The following is a 17355-nucleotide window of genomic DNA, read 5'->3' as shown; positions in this document are numbered from 1 at the left end:
CAGACTGGATAGGTTTCTGGCCTTGCCATACATAGAACTTGATTATATCAGTTTTAGCCCTGGAGAGTTCTACCCCAACTCCAGGATGCTCTTGGTCCATAGGCCAGTAGTGGACAGTCTTGGCTTGACACGTTAAAACTGTGGGGGCTTTTAACTATACAAGCCCACGTCCTGTCCTCAGAAATTCTAATTTAGGGAGTCTGGGACTTGTCCTATGAAATCCATATGTGTTAGGGTTAAGATGAACAGATACTCATTTAATATAAAGGGAAAACTTTAAACAATTATAACTGATTAATACTGGAATCACCCTTCTGTGAACTCATTGTTACTGGAAGTTTTCCAGTAGACGCTAAATTTTTGAACCATCACTCCTCTTTCTGCATCACAAAACATAACTATACCCTAAAGCACCTTTTCTACAGTATCTCATTAATCTGCACAAATGTCCTGTAGGGTAGGTGTCATTATTGGTCTCATTTTACAAATGAGAAAAGTGAGATGTGGGGAGTATAAATGATTTGCCTGAGATTGAACAGCTAAGAAAAGACGAAGGCAGGACCACTGTGAAGATAATTCCCGATCTGTTACCCTATGTGGCCTCAATCCTGGAGATGTGCCCTGGCCCAATGAGATGGCAGAGAGCCTAGGCCACTTTTCAGTTCATTCAAGGACCCTTGGATTTGATTGGTGATCAGAGTGGAAAGAGGTGGGGCCACCAGAGCCAGAGATCACACTGCCTCAGGTTTTCCAGGCTGGTCCTGCCTGCTCACCCACCTCGGGCTCTTGACTTTTGCTTGGCAATCACTGGGGGATAATTGCCCTCATTCACTAAGGGCTTACCATATGCCCGGCACTGTGTGAACTGCTTTTCTTATAAGAACTCATTTAATTGTTACAAAAACCCCAGGAGGAAGGTATTAGATCTTCATTGCACAGATGCGGAAACTGAGGCTGAATGTCTTGCCAGGGTCACACAGAAAGGCCATGAATCAAACTCAGATGTGTGTGTGGTCAAAGCTTGTGCCCTACAAAGGGGTTGTTTTAGGGACAATGATGTTCTGAAGGGCAGGGAGGACCTACTGGGATTAGTTGTCCCCTTGAAGTCTCCCAGTATCTCCCTGTGTAGGCTACTGAGTATTCACTTGGTCAGCCTGAGGGAGCACCCTGGAGCTGTTTCAGCCCCAAAGATGACATTTTGCTGGAACATATCCAACCTGAACCATTATCAGACATAAGACTCCAGCATTCCTGGAACTCAGCTGGCTGTTAGGACCACAGCAGGCACAAGATGCAATATGATATATGTGCACAGATAGAAAGAATAGGGTGTGTGTGCGTGTGTGTGTGTGTGCACATGTATACACACGTGCATATGAGTGTATGGTGTAGAAGATGTGAGGGGAATGCGATTCTAGTCCTGTCTGTCACTCTATATTCAAGACAGTCCAGAGAGGAAGTAGGGCAGATGTAGGGCTTTTTGAGGACACACTTTTACTTGACTGCTAGATGCTTAGATCTTTTAAAAGGCCTTGAAACCAACTCCCCCTCTCCCTGCCTTCCAGCCAGCTTCCCAGAGGGGTCTGGAGTACTGGCACAGAGGCCCCCGGGTGCCACAAGCTTGTGCTCCTGGCGTGTCTAAAGTTGGCTGCCACCATTTAGGGTTCAGAACCACAGGAAACCGGGCCTTCCCTTCTGCGTTTGGGATGACAGGCTGGTTTTAAAGCATCAAATGGAAAATTGTGTCCACTTCTGACACTCAGAATCGTACTTTGAGTCTGGCAGAGTGCCTTTTTATGTCCTACTCCTACACTTCCTGACACTGAATGTGCCATCTGCATTCGTCATTCCCCTGCTGCCCCACTACCAGGGCTGGAATCCCACAGGATCCTCAGGAGCTAGGTGCTCTGGGGAGGGAATGGGTGATGGCACACATTCTGAGCAGGCGGCAGTCTTCAGGAGGTTGTTAGTTTCACATGTGGTTTTGGACCCATACAGATTTGAGCTTAAAGCCTGACTCTGCCCCTGAGTAGCTTGATGCTCTTGGCAGGTCACATGCTTCTCTGACCTTTGTTTTCTCCTCTGAAAAACAAAGACACTGATGCCTGCCTGTGTGGTGACCCGACCTGGGACCTGGCAAGTGCCCAACACACAGAGGTGGAACGAGCCCAGCAGCACTGGGAGGCACCCTCAGGCCAAAGCAAATCCTTCCCCCACCAACTTCCTGGCATGATCTGGCCTCTACCTACCTCCTCAGCCTCAAACAGGAAGAATGCCCTCACTCTGCTTCCTTGAATAGCACCATACTTGTTAGATCTGCTGTTCCCTCTTCCTATAATGCTGTTCCCTGCATACCTCCTCCCTGTCCATCTAGTTAGCACCTGCTTCCAGGTCTCCTCGGTTGCCTGGAAGAGAACCTTTCGGGGCTGCCCTGGCTCAGCTTTGTCCTCACTTGTGTGATTATTTTTACTAATGTTTATTAATAAGTTATGCAACAAACTGTGGGTGAGACAAACGTTAATTAAATAATGTAAGTTCCATGAAGGTGTGTACATACTAGGCCTCAATAACTATTTATTGAAAGAATGAATGAATGGGAGCTGCAATCATTTAACTTAAAGGAGCACACTTCTCACAATGCTAGTGCTGCCCCAAAACGTTGATAGTTATTCTGAGGTCAAGAAGAGATCCGTGGTCAAATAAATTTGGATACTTTGAGTAAAAAAAAGTTAGACAGGTTTCTTCTCTGTGGAACATACCTTACTGTGATAATGTGCATCATGAATTTCTAGGGGGAGAAGTGTCAAAACCAAACAAGGAACCTCATTTGTCATTTAAACCTTGTTATAAATGAATTTAATCAAAACTTTGCCAGATGGTGAGTGGTGGGGAAGTAGAAGTTCTGGGCTCTGGAAGTGAGGAACTCTGCATCCCTCCAACCTGCCCCCACACACAGAGCCCCTGGGCTTCTGGGAGCAAAGTCCACTTATCTTGAATACCTGAGGCAGGTGGCCTGTTCACAACTCACCCCAAAACTGAATCTTGGCCGAGCAATCTCAACCTGGACCTAAGTTCTCATTACTGCTGTGCTTACCAAACGACCTCTCACATCAGCTATGGATGGATTTCATCTAATAAAAACTTGCTGTTTGTCTTCAATAAAAAGTGACTTTGACAATGTGGTGCAAGGTTGATGTGTCCCAAGAAACAGACCTGTTCTCTGTCTGGATTTGTTTTCTTTTATTGCTTTTTAAATCTAGCATTCTTCTTTCCATTGCTGGCTTAGGCTACAGGATAGTACTGGTTTTGCTCAAGTCGAATATCCATTTGGAGGTAACTGGAAAAACAAACCTGGCTAAAAGAAGCATCAGGCCAGTCCTAAAGATAATTACAATAGAAATAAAAAGGTGACACATAAACCAGATGGGTTTCCAAACCTGCATGGTTTTCCTATTTCAAACATTGACTTCTGAGAAGCTGTGTTTGAATGTGAGCGTGGGGTGTGCCTGACACCTCACAATGGAGGAAGCATGTGCATGAGCTTAGGGAGAATAGAACTAAAATGCTGGCTGTGATTCATGGTGCTTCCAAGATGGCTCCACAGTAACAGGGTTAGTATTCGAGGCAGGACAAAACCACAACGTAGGGAAAGTCTGTCTCTAGCCCTTCTTTCTCCACACCCCGTGGGGAAACTCAGATTGCCCCCTCACTAAAGGTGCCTCTGTTGCCTCCCAGTTCGCCCCGCCCTAGGATCTAAATTCCATCTCATTCATTCAAGATCCTGATCCTGCTTTTAAAACTAAGCCAATAAACCAATTCACTGGCTAATGAATAATGATTTAAAAATGTGACTTCCTCCTGCTACATAAGGTATCTGGATTTTAGAAGGGGTCATCTGGTTGATACCAAACAAGTCACTGTGATGATGAAAAGGCAGGCAGCACTGAGGTGCTTCAGGGTAGATCACCCTTCAGTTCCCTTCAAGTTCTACACGGAGGCAGCTGTCTGCTCTGGCTTGGTGGGGCTGGCTCTGTTACAGATCTTTGCTTTGCAGTAAAGGTAGGTTAAAGGGCAGCACCGAATGGAACAAGAATAGAAAACAGCACATGGAGATGGTATTTGGTCCATGGATCGGGGATTACTATCCTAAGCAGCCAGGATTTTTCCAGTGGAGTTTTATACAATAAAATAAATGTGTTCTGCACTTTTAGTGTTTAAATAAACATGGAGGATTTATTTCTAGCCATAATGTAAATTGGTGATGTGGAAAGTTATGAAAAGAGAACGCATGCTAAAACTTTAGACCTCCTGGTTTCTGTCACTGCTGTGTGCTTAAACAACACTGATTTCTACATAAATAGTTCATCCCTTATAAAGTATTTGTAAGATATTTTACTCTAAGAATTTTCCCCTTAAAAAAAGATATTGTTAATGTGAACAAAAGTTTATGGAAACTAACATGAGCAAACCAAGGCAAAGTACTATATATATGTATATTTTTTCCACCGGAGTCTTTGATTTTCTTTATTTGTGTTTAAAATTATGATTGAATGCTATGACCCAAGATATCCATTCCCGAAATATACCCTGAAATAGTGGCTTCCAACCCTTTTTTACTTTGACCAGCAGTAATAAATCTATTTTATCTTGTGATCCAATACACATGTGCATGCACACACACACCCCTGAAATAAATTTCATAAAACAAAGCTTACATTTGTTATGTATGATATACTCTGGTGTTTTCCATTCTATCTTCTATTTCTTTTTTCTTCCTTCTTTTCTTAAAAATTGATATTACTAATTCACTAGCAAGTTGGGACCCACAGTTTGAAAAACACTGCCTTAGAGAAACTCTTGCACACATATATAAAAATGTTTATAGCAGCACTGTTCAAAATAGCAAAGAAGTGGGAAAATGTGTGTGACTGATATACATTGTGTATATCTTTAGTACATTGCATACATAATGGGATATAACTTGGACTGGGAGAGTTAGGAAAGGAAATGACACAAATTTAGACTAGAGGGCCAAGCCTGGCAAGGAGTATTCTACACGGAGCAGGCCTTGAGTAAGCAAAGAACTTGGCGCCCTCAAGAAACTCATGTGGTTGGGCCATAGTGAGCCAAAGGGAAAGACGTGTGATGGAATGGGAATGGTCTGTGGGAGATAAATTATGCAATGTCTTGTAGGCAATATTAAAGATAGAGGATTTTTATCCCAGTGCAATGGGTAGTCATTGAAGTGTTTTAAGTTGGGAAACGATATAATCAAATTTATCTTTTCAACCATTGCTCTGGCTCTTACGTGAAGAATGGATTAGAATGAGAATGGGAAAAAAATCAGTTAAGAAGACTTGTGAAAGTGTGGTGTATTGGATTGTGGGAAGCGTGGAAACAAATAGAAGTGGACTGATTTAGGGCGTATTTTAGAGATATGATCTATAGGACTTGGTGATGTCTCTTTTGGGATTGAAGTTGGGGTTGAAGGAGGGAGGTGAGATTGAAGGTAAGGGCTACGTCAGGGATGATGCACTCAGTATTCTTACAAGGGCATCTGGGTAGGTGAAGATGTTATTTATTGATGTAGAAAACCAAAGGGGAAGCATGTTTGAGTGGGGAAAAATTGAGAATTTGGTTTCATAAATCAATATTGCGATTGGCTTAAAACAGTAATACCCAAAATTTTTGCTTGGGCACCCCATAAAAGAATTTTGAAAATTTCCCCTTTTTATATTTTTAAGTTGACATCTGAACATTTTCATCAAAAGTTTAAATGGTTGGGCCAGGCGTCTGTAATCCTAGCACTCTGGGAGGCCGAGGCGGGAGGATCGCTTGAGCTCAGGAGTTCGAGACCAGCCTGAGCAAGAGCGAGACCCCATCTCTACTAAAAATAGAAAGAAATGATTTGGACAGCTAAAAAATCTATGTAGAAAAAATTAGCCATGCATGGTGGTGCATGCCTGTAGTCCCAGCTAATTGGGAGGCTGAGGCAGAAGGATTGCTTGAGCCCAGGACTTTGAGGTTGCTGTAAGCTAGGCTGACGCCATGGCACTCTAGCCCAGGCAACAGAGTGAGACTCTGTCTCAAAAAAAAAGAAAAAAAAAGTTTAAATGGTTAATAAAAATGTAATTTCTGATACAATGTAAATTACTATTAAATAACGAAACTGTTACACCATTTTTTCAAATGTATCCAGTAGAACACAAATACTATAGTGACTTAATACCCACTACTGTTTATTGAAAAAAATAAACAGGCTCTTCATTAATAGTTGGAGATTTCATCAGTTATTTTTCTTCTTGAACTCATATTTTCATTCTGGTTCTACCACAGAATTTTATCCTAATGTAATATGTTCATGCCTCAAAGTCTTTTGAGGCATGAGGCCACCTATCACATGTCCCAGCAATAGCACTATGCTTATGCAATAATTTCTCTATTTTTAAAATTGAATAAATGGGGCTTAAGTTGTCAAAAACATTTTTCTGGATTGAGTTATTTCAACAATCAGTATAGAACAGATCAAAACTATATACATATATGAAAAATATTTATTAAATATAAAAATCTATTAGAATGCATCTTTTAATGAAATGGATATGATTTTTTAAAAATTAGTTCATTTATTCATGAATGAATATCCCGTGTTGCTTGAAAAAAACAGGGTTCAGCATAAAGTCTATTCCTATTTTTTAAATAGATGCAAATGCTGAAAAAATTTGTTTACATAAATAGATGGTAATAAAAGGAGTTTTGACATCCACTACTACTCAACTCTTTGAACTTTTTTTGAGTTACATAGCAAAATCCCAGTTATCTGTAGTCAAAATTATTTTTAGTGATCTATCATACTCAAATTAGGTCCTCTTTCAATTCTGTTGAAAAGAAAGAATTGGAATCCACCCGGTTTGCAAAAAAATTTGTTAACCAGATATTAGAGTCATTTGTTTTCTCAATATTTGAGAAAAATATTAAGAAAAACTTATGAAATGTCTTTTATAAAATGACAATTATACCAGTCACTCTTTCATTTAGAGGCACCTTGTTTATGGAACTAAAATGAGCTCAAATCTGTTAAAACATTGTGTAAAATTGAAAATTATACATTTTAGATTTTTCCTTTTGGTTATGAACAAAAACACATACATTCATACCCCATTTCAATTTTTTTGTTCTCCTTAAAGGGCATTAGAAAGGTGGAACCATAGCCGAGTACAGTGGTGTGCACCTATAGTCCCAGAGAGGGACTGAGGCAGGAGGATCACTTGAGCCCAGGAGTTTGAGGTTGCAATGAGCTATGATGACACCACTGCACTCTATCCTGGGCAACAGAGCAAGAGCCTGTCCTCCAAAATTAAAATTAAAAGAAAGAAAGAAAGAAAAGTGAAATAGATTCTTGGGAATTAAAATTTATAAATAGATCAATAATTTAATTTCATGGTTAAAAATAAAGTTTATAGCTATACATTTGGCATAGTTATAAATGCATATCTTCATCTGAGGGGATGAAACTGGCTTTACATCCTACGTTGCATCTAGGAAACCTGTTTTCCTACACTTGTCCATAAATAGAAATTCTACTTTTCATCATGTCATTGAATCCACTTTGTGAAAATTTACAGAACATAAAATAGAGAAAGGGAGGGGGAGGTAATGGGTCCTTGTAAGTTCAGGTTTACGAAAGGATTATTAATAATTGCTGTTAACAGGGCTGCCTGGGAATGGTGTCCCCTGGGGCTGTACAGTGTTATGGCACTGGTAGTTAAGTGCATCACTTATAGTAGAATGATACTGATTCCTACTACCTATTCCTATTGGGATAGTCCAAAACATTTAAGAGGGTGGTAGGTATAAGTAAACTAGCAGAGAAGTGCCAGTAGAAGATGTTCACTAAAGGAAAAATGAATGTGGATTTAAAATATCTAACAAACTCTTGGTAAATGTTGGTAAAAAGTATTTTCCTACTAATTGTAACAAATAAACGAAATGTTAACTCTGATCTATATTCTTTTTACTCTAAGCTCTGTATTGTTTACCTGTTGGAAGTCAACATAGGACTTTTCGCTTCTTCTTCCTTGAATCCAACAAAATATGCAACTGAGGCACAATGGCAGACACAGATAAGAAAAAGTACTCATCCTATGCTTTCTCACTACTATGAATGGTGAAAATTCAGACTAGCTTTGCTGCAGATTGGTATTTTCCAGCAAGCGTTCTATAATCTTGAATGCATTAATTTCACAGTAGAGAGATAGGTAAGTACTGGAGCCTTTCATGGATGAAATAAGGTACTACTACCTTCAGCATTTTGTATAAGTTGTTAAATGAAATTTTTCATCATTCCCACTGCTATACCCCATGATATATTTGAGTTCAAAACATCTCAATATAGGTTAATACCCCATTTCTATAACAAAATGAAGCTTTACTCTCAATGGAAATGTTATAAAGACATGAATCCCTACCATGGGCTTATGGTGCCTTAATTAATGGAAGCTTCTCTGATATCAATATTTAGAAATATCCCTTGATTCAGTGTAGCAGACCTTCACATCACTGTACAATGTACCAAAGTAAGAGTTAAGAAGGGTGAAACATAGGAATTTCTTTTGTAAAGTGGAAAAGGGTAATTGTGAAAGGGGAGGTGAGAATTAAAAACTGGTAGGGGCATTTTCAGGTGGATCATTTTAGAAAAATGAACATTTTTCAAAAGGTAGTTGAGTATCTGTGCCCATATCCCTTGGAAAGTCTTTGTGTTCCCCCAGGAGTTCACATAATGCAGGTTAAAAACTTCTGGCTTAGCCCAAACATGATTCCACATCACGCAAATAAAATTAGGATTCTGTAAACAAGCATAATTCTACAATGTCTGCAATAGGTAGTCTTCTGAGAGTGAGTCAGAGAATTAGCAGTTGCAGAGAATGGGAGCTAAAGCTTTCCAGGGAACAAAGGTAAGATGGCTGGACCATGTAGACCACCTGCTGATATCTGTAGTTGAGATTTCATTGTGTTACCAATCTGGAGAGGTTTTGCGATTTTTATGGCAACATCCAGTTGCTGAGACACTGACACACGGGTAGGACTGGGGTCCTGTAGGAAGATGCTGTGAAAGGAGAAAAAGCCAATTCAGCCTAGCATATTTGTGACATGATTATTGTAATGAGGGGCCCAGGAATCTAAGCTGGTATAGGCGAAGAGAAGGCAAAAGACCATGATAGGAAAAAAAAGGTGGAAGGATCATAGATCAAAAAAGTCTGATGGGGCCAAGCAGGAAAGCTGGAAGAGGAGGTTATGAATGAGAAATGAGATGTTTAAATTTGTCATTTGTGAGGTGCTGAATTACCGCGGATGGAAAGTACAGGGGGTGACCATGGCCATGGTAGCTGTGGAGAAATGGAGATCATCAGGGGTTGGGAGGTCAGGGAAGGGAGATGCAAGGCTATTGGATGGGCTTCAAGGGGAATGGCAGGAACCACATGGAGAAGACAGCTGTAAACCAGGCACTTCCTCAGTGTGAGCAGGAAGCGAAAGAGTGATGACATTTATTATTACACAGTGGTTGGGGTGTGGTGTAGTCTGTACAGTGTGAACCTAAGAAGAGAAAAGATTTTTATAGAAGGGTGGAATGAGGAGGAATGACCTGGAAGTGGCTCTCAGGAGCAAGAAAGAGAACACTTGCACCTCTCAACCCTGAGTGATACGGTGCTTATCAGATTTTGCAAGCTCTTTGTGCTAAGAAAATCCCACTTCCCTTTCTACATATAAAGTACACCGTAATTGTTTGTGGCTTTCATGTGTGGGTGAGACTAACCCTGAAACTTTGCATACCCAACATTGAGAAATAAAATCAAAATGGAAAAGACATTTTAAAATTCATATTTTCCAAATGTATGAAAATATATGGAAATGTATGGATGCTTGGTTTTATAGAGACGACATGAAAAATTTCCCTACATTTTTCAAATGTATGGATGCTTGGTTTTATAGAGACGACATGAAAAATTTCCCTACATTTTTCAATTTTCAGCCACCTGTTTAGTACCCTTTTTTCCCCCTGGATTTAGGCCTTCCTACTCTATGGAAAGATATTGAAATATGATTTTTTTTCCAAATTCTACCAACAGAATAATTTTGGATTCGGTGGCCTGTATCGCTATGTATTTTCCTACTTCTTCCTGTACTTACATGAACACATGGTATGTGCCAGGCACTATGCAAGGCACTGATTCAGTGGTTAACAAGACATACTCGCTCCCCTCAAGGACCTTAATCTAATAGTGAAGATAATGTAGATTTTCATTAGATTCCCCATTCATTCACTTATCCATACATGTATTGATTTATTCATTCATCCATCTATCAATCCAGCCATCCCTCAGCAAACATTTATTAAGTGCCCAAATTGGACATGGCACTACCTTAGCAACTTTGACGATTGTGCATCTGTAGAGATCCCTAACCTGTGTTGTGGGTCTGATCAGTAAAGATAATTTCTGGAATTCCTTAAGGTAATAAGCACATTTTACTAATACTTGACATTGGATAAAGGGCATATGGATGATCACAAAAATACTCCCAGAGGCAGAATAATGCGGCCAAGAGCCTAAACTTTGAAGTCTAATAGATGTGGATTCAAATTCTGATTTCATCACCTGTTAGCCATTTGCCTTCAGGTACATTTAATTTCTATGATCCTCAGTTTTCTCATCCATAGAATGGGAAAAATACCTAATTTGCAGAGTTGTTGAAATTGAGCAAGATAATATCCATACAGTGCCTAGAAAATAAGTGCCTACTAAGTAACATGATGTCATTGAAAAATCCTTGTCAGGGCAAATACAAACAGACAAGACCGTACGGCAGCACTCCATCACCCCTTCTTTGTCTTCCCTCCTGTCAAATTCAGTAACAACCACTTTGAAAGGAAAGGGCATGAAAACACACACATGTACACATGTAGGCACACACACAATTTGTGACACGAGAATCCACAGGCAGAGTGGAGAGCCCTGACAGCCAAGGGGTCCATGTAACTTGTGTGGCAGAAGATCTTTTCTATTTTGGCAAAAAAAGAGCTATTCATAGCATGGGTAGTAAAATCCAGTTGTCGAACAGAATTAGGATTACATTGGTGGGATGCTTTACCTGGGGCTTAGAAAGCCACTGGTTCAGATCTGGCAGTGTCAGAATTTTGCCACTTTTCTGTTGGTAGGTGCTTTGGTATAAGCCATTAAAGCTTTCACCTGATTATGATAACAATGAGTGGGAGGTTCTTAATTTCTGCAGGTTAACTAATACATTAACTTCCCCTACAGGGAAGCCTAGAGGCTTTCAACTTGCCTGCACGTTGGAACTGCTACGGAGCTGTTAAAAAGGACTGATGCCAGGACCCACCTTCAGAGATTCAGGTTTAATTGGTGTGGGGTGCAGCCTGGGCATGCGATTTTTAAAAGCTGCCCAAGTGATTCTGATGAGCAGCTAGGGTGGAGAACCCCTGCCCTAGAGCTAGGGTCCCTCTTGAAGTCACAGGGGAGTTTCCATCTATGTATGTGAAGCAGATGGTGCCTGTATACACAGACTCACACACACACACACACACACACACACACACACAAACACTCCAGCCACCTCCTATCTTTGAAAGCTCATTGCAAAACCACAAAGGGATAAAGTGAATGGATACTAAGGAAGTTTTAACTAGAACATAATTGAAGGAAGAAATTCTTTGGAATGGGAAAGGCCTGAGACAGTTTGTTGGCAAGGGGGAAGGCATTTATAGAAAGAAAACAGTAGGCTGGCTCACACTTGTAAACCCAGCACGGGGGAGGCCATGGCAGGAGGATCTCGTAAGGCCAAGAGTTCGAGACCAGCCTGGGCAACACAGTGAGACCCCATCTCTACTAAAAAAATTAGCCAGATGTGGTGGAGTGGGCCTATAGTCCCAGCTATACAGGAGGATCACTTGAGCCCAGGAGTTTGAGGTTACAATGATGACCCCATTGGGCAACAGAGTGAGACCCTATCTCTAAGAAAAAGAAAGAAGCAATATAGGTCTCATTTGCCACTGGGTATTCAGCAACTAGGGAGGAAGGAAGGAAAGGGAAGAAGGCAGAGTGAGAGTGTGCGCACACGAGAGAGAGGGGTGCAAGAACACAAAGATGTACAGACTTGGAGGTAGCCTGGAGGATTGTGAAAAACATAGGAGAGAACCCCTGACAGGAATTCTGTGGAAAGTCCACAGGATATGAGAACAAAGTCTGCTGGGGAAGAAAGAAGACTCAGTTGCTGATAGGCACATATTTGTTGGCTTTCCATTAATTGAATTAGTGACTTTCTTCAGCAGCCACACCCAACTTTGTCATGGATGATCATGGCCTCAGTTTGGAAGATTTGAAAGGCCCTCCTCACCCCTGACTCAGCACATTTTCTATTTCTATTTCTTTCTTTTTTCCTTCTCCCACTGATCTTCCGATAGGCACTATGGCCTGACTCTCAGTTCAACGCAGTACAGCTTGCAGTCTATGAACTAAGTGTAATGGATTGTGATTTGCTCTGAAGTTATGCTGCTACCCCTTGAGTGGGGCCAGTAGATCTGCCCTGGTGCCATCCATGTGTTCTTGGTTGGGCTTCTCATAAGCTCCAGCTCTCATTTATTAAATCTGGCAGGGTACAATGTGTGCTGAGGAAGAAAATGCAGCTAAGTGGCCCAGGAAGAGATTACACCCAAGATTTTGATCTTTTTCTACATTGTTCAGTGAAAAGCGTTGTCATTGGTTTCAGCATCTCCTTCCCAGGCACTCTCATGTGATCCTAGATAATCAAGCCAAAAAGAGTACAGTTTCTCCCTGACTCATTTTCACCAGAACAATCATAATGAAAATTAAATTGTATGACTGAATACCAAGAACATAGAGCTTCCTTCTCTCCTTTGTCGTCATAATATCTTTTCATTTGCCAGTAGCTTTATGTCTGATGCTCCTAGAAAGATTTCTTAAAGATCTAAAGAATAAAGGATGCCCCAAATTTGAAAATCTTTGAGCTCTCTATTAACCTATGTTTTACCAATTGTGAAATGGAACAAAGGACACGTTTAAAAGGTTTCTGAGAAAGAGCTGGACACCAGCAAAAGACATGGCAGAAGATACAAACAAAGATTATAAATATGAAACGGTACAGTAAAATTTTATGTATGTGTCCTTTAGCTCCTCTTTTCTTAGGAAATTATACTTTGGGGACAATTACTGCAACGATAAATATAGAATAGAAAAAAGTTGTAATGACCTAAATACCTATCAACTGGGTTTGTTGAATAAATTATGGAATAGCAAATAGAGTGGAATACTATGGAGCCATCTATAAAGAAGATGGAGTGCTACATTTATTGACAAAAGGAAGTAACCGCAATATTATGTTACATAAAAATGCCAATGGCAGAACAGTGTGATCCCATTTTCAAAATATCTGGAAGAGACACACTACAGTGTGGTCGAGTGACAGGAGGATTTCACTTCTTTTCCCGTGTCATTGATCTTTTACAATAAGCGTTCCTTGCCTTTGTAATCAACAAAAACACTGAAACTATTCCACTTGCACTGCCATAAAACAAAAAGAAATAAAATTATTTGTTTGAGCAAGTAAGAATTTACATAAAAATTTGATGCTATTGACCCCCCACACACACCTTTTCCCCCTGGTATTGGAATTCGAAGTCAGCATCACTGGGGTAGTGACAAATGGGGGAAGGTTTGGCAGAGATATGATGTTCCAAGAACTTTGCTGAAGAAATTTGCAAGCATGATGATTTGAGGAAAGCCTAAAAAGCTGTCTCCTTTTATGGTGTTCTGTGTGTCTGTTTGCATGCCCTTAAACACAGCTTCTCATTCATCTTTTCCAATGAACCTCAGAAACTTTGGGTGAATTCAAGGGGGTGGACTCTTGCCATATTCCTTCCCTCCCTCCATGATCCCCAGAGGAAGGCCTCCTCTTAGAATCGTCAGCTACGCGCATCACCAGCCCTGGAAAAAACTTCAAGTAGAGGATCTTCATCCCACATCCCCTCCATGGGGACGTCTTCCCCTTCTCAGCCTCCCCTCCCATCACCCTCTGTCTCCTGAGATACCCGCACTTCTCTCTGACTGCCTGTTTTTGTCAGTTCTGATGCCCCACTACACACACCTTCCTCTCACAACCCTTCAGGTTCTAGAATCACAGCACCTTCTAGGTCCATCTCCATGTTGGACGGCAACAACGCCTGTTATGGAAGGGCTAGTTTCTTGGTTCAGAGGAATTAAACTCACCTAACAGTGTAGATAATCAATATTTTGACAAGCATTATGTCACCAGGGCTAGTCACATTTCAGGAAGAGAGTTAACCTGGAAGAATGAATGTATAATACTGGAATTTTAGCCAGGGTTACAGACTAATAAGAAAGATATTTTAGGTGGGAGTGTGTTTGCGTTGGAGGAAGCTAGTTAGCAGCAAAACAAGGACTAGAACACTTCTTTTCTTGTTGCCCAGTCCAGGGCTCTTCTGGTAATAGTTTGCTGCCTCTCTCTCTCTTTTTTTTTTGCCTTCTCCTTTGTTGGGATTTAATACTCTTAGCAGTATTTTATAATTTGAAGAAAATTTCATCCTTCATCACTTTAAAAGGGAAAAGTATATTGCCTTAGAATGTGTATACAAAGCTGATTTGAAGTGTTTTTAGTTATTGTGGAGTCCCAAAGTCTTATTGCATTATAGCACTTGCAGTTTAAAGCAAACAAGCAAGATAATATTAACCCCTGCTATACTGTTTGAGAGATAGTGAGCTCTGGAGTCAGACTGCCTGGGTTTAGTGAGTGTATTATGTGCGACAGCTAACTTACGCACATGCTAGTGGTGTGACCTTGGGCAAGTTTACTTCACCTCTTTATGCTCCCATTTCCTTTTCTGTAACACACAGACAACAAAGGTACCCACCTTTTAGGAGCACTGCTAGTATTAAAGAGCTGGTGCATATAAAACACTCAGAACAGTGCCTGGCATAAATGAGCATTCAATAGATGTTCCCTACTGTAATTAGCAGTTGGCACAATAGCAGTATAGGCCATATCTACATATATACTTAGTTGCATAATAAAGTCAGCAAAAAAATCTGTCAAATATATTGGTGAGAATAGTTAGGAAAATGTAAAAGAACAATAATAAAATGGAGCTTGCATTTCTAGGCATTACAATATATAATATCATCAAACAGTACAATCAATAAAACAAAATGAAGCTATTACAAAAGTAAACACAACAATGAAACAGAAATCTCTACAAGCAACCCCTAAATACACAGGAATTTGGTATCTGACAACATTAACATTTAAAGTTCGGGAAGAAAAGTTGAGCCACCCAAAAAATAGTGGTGAGACAAATGGTGAACGTTTAGGAAAAGTTATAAGATCTGTTTTTACAATTAACACAAAAATAAATTATAAGTAGATAAAGTTTAAATGTAAAAAAATGAAAATATGAAAGGATGAAAGGTAAACACAGGTAATATAGATAATTAATAATTGGCCATCAGAGAAATTAAGGACTTAAGCTTGAAATTAAAGGAGAAGCTATAAATAGACTTCAATACATAAAAAAATGAAAATTCTATACATTAAAAATTTAAAATAAAGAACTGGGCAAAAGTTGCATATAGGGTCAAGAGGCTTAATTTATAAAGCTCATTTGCAAATCAGTAAGAAAATAGGGAGCCCATAGAAACAGAAAAATGGGTAAAGGACATAGAAGCTCAATCCCACAGGAAATTTAATGGCCAAAAAACATATCTAAAAATTTCAGATGGATTAATATTTAAAGGAATATAGTTTTAAAATGAGATACTATATCTCTCTTATCACATTTGCAACTTTCAATAAGTGATAATCCTCAGTATCTGTGAGGTCTTGGGGAATGGATATTTTCAGTTACTATTAACAGGAGTGTATTTTGCTACAACCTTTCTTCAGAGCATTTTAGTGATGTGTCAAAAGTCTTAAAAATGCTTATACCCTTTGAACAGTAATTCCACATCTTAAAATTTATCTGAGGGAAATATTCAGGAATGTGACCAAAAGCTTATATACAAAAATACTCATTGAACATTTTTCATAACAAGGAAAAAGAGAATGAAGCAAGGGACTGGGTAGACTCATTTTTCCATATAAAGGAATAATGTGCAGTCATTAAAAAATAATGTTTTAGGAGATGATTTAATGATATGGAAAATGATATTAAGTGACAAACTAGCTTATAAAACATAAGTATTGTAAAATATGAATTCTTAAAAGGCTAAAATATACTTCAAAGTCTTAGCAGTTGCTTATTTCTAAGTGATGAAATTGAGGAATTTTTTTAAATTTATTTTTTAATTTCAGAATATTACGGGGGTACACTTTGGTTACATATATTGCCTTTGCACCAAGGAATCAGAGCTACAAGCATGCCCATCCCCCAGACAGTGTGCACTGCACCTATTAGATGTGAATTTACCCATCTCCTCCATCCTCCTCCCATTTGCCCGACATCTGATCAATGTTACTTCTATATGTCCACATCAGTGTCAATCAGTTAGTACCAATTTAGTGGTGAGCACATGTGGTGTTTCTTTTTCCATTCCTTTAATATTTCACTCCAAAGAATGAGCTCCAGCTCCATCCAAGATAATACAAGAGGTAGTAATTTGCCATTCTTTTTTATGGCTGAGTAGTACTCCATGATATACATATACCACATTTTATTAATCCACTCATGTATTGGTGGGCACTTGGGTGGTTTCCACCTCTTTGCAATTGTGGATTGTGCTGCTATAAACATTCAAGTGCAGATGTCTTTATTATAGAATGTCTTTTTTTCCTTTGGGTAAATACCCAGTAGTGGCATTGTTGGATCAAATGGTAGTTTTACTTTTAGCTCTTTGAAGTATCTTCATATTGCTTTCCATAGAGATTGTACTAGTTTGCAGTCCCACCAACAGTGTATGAGTGTTCCTGTCTCTCCACATCTGTGCCAACATTTGCTCTTCTGGACTTTTTGATAAAAGCCAATCTCACTGGAATTAAGTGATATTTCCTTGTGGGTTTGGTTTCCATTTCCCTGATGCGTAGTGATGTTGAGCATTTTTTTGTGTGTTTTTTGGCCATTAGTCTGTCTTCTTTTGAAAAATTTCTGTTGATGTCCTTTCCCACTTTTTAATGGGGTTGTTTGATTATTTCTTGTTGATTTTCCTAAGTTCTATATAGATTCTAGTTATTAGCCCTTTATCGGATGTATAGCATGCAAATATTTTCTCCAATTCTCTAGGTTGTCTGTTTGCTCTCATGATAGATTCCTTG

The sequence above is a fragment of the Eulemur rufifrons genome, chromosome 2 (assembly GCF_041146395.1).
Source record: "Eulemur rufifrons isolate Redbay chromosome 2, OSU_ERuf_1, whole genome shotgun sequence".
NCBI classification, from domain to species: Eukaryota; Metazoa; Chordata; class Mammalia; order Primates; family Lemuridae; genus Eulemur; species Eulemur rufifrons.
The sequence above is the reverse complement of the archived record's forward strand: the minus strand, read 5'-3'. Positions refer to the sequence as shown.